At 23.7% G+C, this 3,252-nt stretch overlaps 1 protein-coding gene across 2 annotated transcripts in view; it reads left to right on the top strand.

Annotated features, from left to right (window-relative positions):
- LOC141524421 (uncharacterized) overlaps positions 1 to 3,252 on the top strand; it is a 104,222-nt gene that overhangs the window by 141 nt on the left and 100,829 nt on the right. For both annotated transcript variants that reach the window (XM_074238305.1, XM_074238297.1), the window contains exon 2: positions 82 to 178. The gene's annotated coding sequence lies outside the window, so the exon portion shown is untranslated. The remainder of the gene's footprint in view (positions 1 to 81; positions 179 to 3,252) is intronic.

The following is a 3,252-nucleotide window of genomic DNA, read 5'->3' as shown; positions in this document are numbered from 1 at the left end:
GTAATGCTAATTTATTTGTACTGCATGTAGGTATTGTTAACTTTTATTTATATTTATATTTTTAAAATCTTTCCGAGCTAGACGGTGAAATGAGAAGTTATTAGGAGACAAGACGGAACAGGAGAAATTTCATTTTAATTCACCGCTGCAGGCTGGTGATTTTTTCATAGATAAAAAGGTAATTATGTTGAATTTTATTTTTTTTACTGGATATGTCAGATAGAGACATGGAAAAAAATTTTAATAGTTCAGGTTCAATGTTTAATTATTATTTTCAAATTTTTAAGTCACTATATTAATTATTTTTTTATTTTTCTAACATTTACTGTAATTTTTTAACATCAAAATGAAGTTAGCCGACATTTCAAAATTTTTAGAAATTTTTTTATTGAAAAAATTTCAATTAAATTAAAAAAAAAATTTCACTTGTAAAAAACTTGAAAAACTATAAATGTAATTTTTTAAAAATATCTTTTTAGTTGTATTTAATTAATAAATAAAATAAAAAATTTTCAGACGTCTGCTAACTTCAGTGCCATATTTTAATAATGCAATAAAAAAATGCTTCTAAAAATTTTCATTTGTAATTTTTATTAATTTTCACATGTGAAACTTTTTAATTAATTTTTTTTTTAATAATTGCATTATTATAAAATTTTTAAATAATTTTTAATGTCTGCCAACTTCAGTGGATTTTATTTTAAATAATTTTTTTTCAATTTTCATACAATATTATTTGACTTATAAATTTCTTTAAGTTTTGTAAGCTCTTCTACCCACCGAGGGCAATCCATACCTTATGTTTCATACCACTAGATAGCGTTAAATGTACTGTTTGCATATTTCATTGTTTCATATTTTTATTTATAAATTTATTTAATAAATCGAAAATTTGTGAATATTAGATCAAAAGTTTATAAATACTATATTACTTTTATTAAGTTTATTCAAGTTTTCATGCATCAGAATTTTTTTTTTGTAATTTTGCCAATTCCGTGTGTGTGCGAAATATCTTCTGAAGATAGCACTTGAAAATGAAGAAAAAATAATTATCAAGATTATAAAAACTAATTACAAAGTAAAAATTTTGTGTTAAATATTTAACACTTTTATGTGTAAATTTAACATTTATTGTATTAAATTAACACAAAAAAGTATTAAATTTTTAATACAAAATTTTTTGACGCATTGACGCAAAATTTTTTATAGTGCAGGAAAAAAATTTGATCAAGATTTGAGACGGCCGTTAATAATAAAAAGCTGTGTAATTTTTATTGATACTCAAAATCCAAAAATTAATCGATTATAAAAATCCAATTTTAATTTTCATTAACCAGTATTTACATATAATGACACTTAGGATTTTTTTTTTTTTTTTTTCAATTACTTCGTTAGAATTATCAACAATGCAAATTTATGACTATTAACTTCAGACTTATAAATTTTTTATCAAATTACCAGGATACTTTCAACAATTTATAATAATATATTATTACAGTGAAGTATAGTTTCAAATGTCAATTTCATACGTATCGAGAAGATTGCAATGAAGTGAATGTATGTCTCTCGGTAAAAAGTTAAATATTCTATAAAATCACACCGAATAAAGAAACACCAGTCACTCTGACATTTAACGGAGTTGGATGGTGAAATTAAATAAATGCGGAAAAATCATATTGCGAGGCACTCACCGATAAGATAATTATTTTTAAATGAAACTAGTACGTTATATCGTTCATAGTGCTATTTACCCGACTGCTTTTACTTTAACGGTACAAATTTTTCTGGTGCAATAACTTACACTTATAACTATCGAAATCTATATAATTTATCTTGATTGATAATAGTGTGTTCGTACACTATTTGTGTTATCCGGGCCTTTTTTGTAAATTTAATCTATTGAGCTTTAGTATTTATCTGAAATTTATAGCTTTAGTTTTTTTTTTTTTTTTTGGGTTTGAAAATGGTTCGTTTTTATTTTTCTCTAATTATAACAAGCATAAATTTTGCGTTTTATTATGACTTAAAGGCACAAAGAGATTGTGTATTTGAACGCTATGAAGCGGCAGTAAAACGTGAAGCAGACATAAATAATACTAATAAAAAACATCTTTAAGTACTTAAAAAATTAAAAGAGAAGTGGTTTGACGGGTTTTATTTTGAGGGTACTAAACAAAATGATTAATTTTTGTTGTTTTATTATTCTTTTGTTCATGGAAATCGATAACGTTTATTTTTATTTTTTCGTTTTGTTTTCTAGATTCATTTCTTGTTTTAATTATACGTTATTCTTTTACAATTGAGAGTTGTAAATTTTTAATTATATTTTGAAGCATAAAAAATTAATTTTACTATCATAATTTTCTGTATTGATAATCATAAATTCCGGTAAATTCATTTTGTTGCAGCAATATTATAAGATAGTTTAAGATTTATTCTGACATTATTATTGAGTGTTATCATTGCTGCGTTATTAAATAAAATTTTAACTTTGCGATGGGAGAGAAAACGTGTTCGTCTACAGGCTGAATCAATAAACTGTGCGCGGAATGTTACTTCACTGCATTAAAATGTTTTTTAAACTTGTATTTTTTTAATTTAAAACTTGATATAAATATGTGGATCTTACGATTGTAGCCATAAAAAAATCGAAGAATCGACTTAATCATGTTTTTTTTCCCCCCAACATGTTTTACTCTTCGGTAGATTAATGATTAGTATAAATTTGATTTCCGAAAATTTAAAAATTATAAACATTTTTAGATTACAAAATTCCTCAAATTGAAATATTGACTTTTGATCGACAATTTAAAGATGATACGTTAGTTTTTCTACATTGTTGTATTTTTCATGTTGCGTATCGAAAGTAGAACAAGTAAAATAAATAAAGAAAAAAATTATCAATATGCGTCAATTTTTCTGTGTTTATTTAAATAAATAAAATTTTGACTATTTTAATCATTTAATGTATTTACTCTGTATTTACTCTGTAATTGGAAAAATTTTCAAATCCAAAATTCTTGGTTCGATTTTTAGAAATTCAAATTCATTTTTCTGACATTTCTCATAAATTTATTGTTAAAAAATTTCTTATTCTACTAAAAATTATTGTCCAATAAAGCTCAAGATTTTTTAATTTTAACAGAACTGTACAACTTAATTACAGTTCAATTTGGATAATCATATCGTTCTACACTCCGAAGTACAAGGCATTAGAAAGAACAGAAAACATTTCAGATAATAGAATAGGGA

The sequence above is a fragment of the Cotesia typhae genome, unplaced genomic scaffold (assembly GCF_013202065.1).
Source record: "Cotesia typhae breed Kobodo isofemale line unplaced genomic scaffold, CoteBio_Ctyphae contig_11, whole genome shotgun sequence".
Taxonomy (NCBI): domain Eukaryota; kingdom Metazoa; phylum Arthropoda; class Insecta; order Hymenoptera; family Braconidae; genus Cotesia; species Cotesia typhae.
The sequence above is the reverse complement of the archived record's forward strand: the minus strand, read 5'-3'. Positions and strand labels throughout refer to the sequence as shown.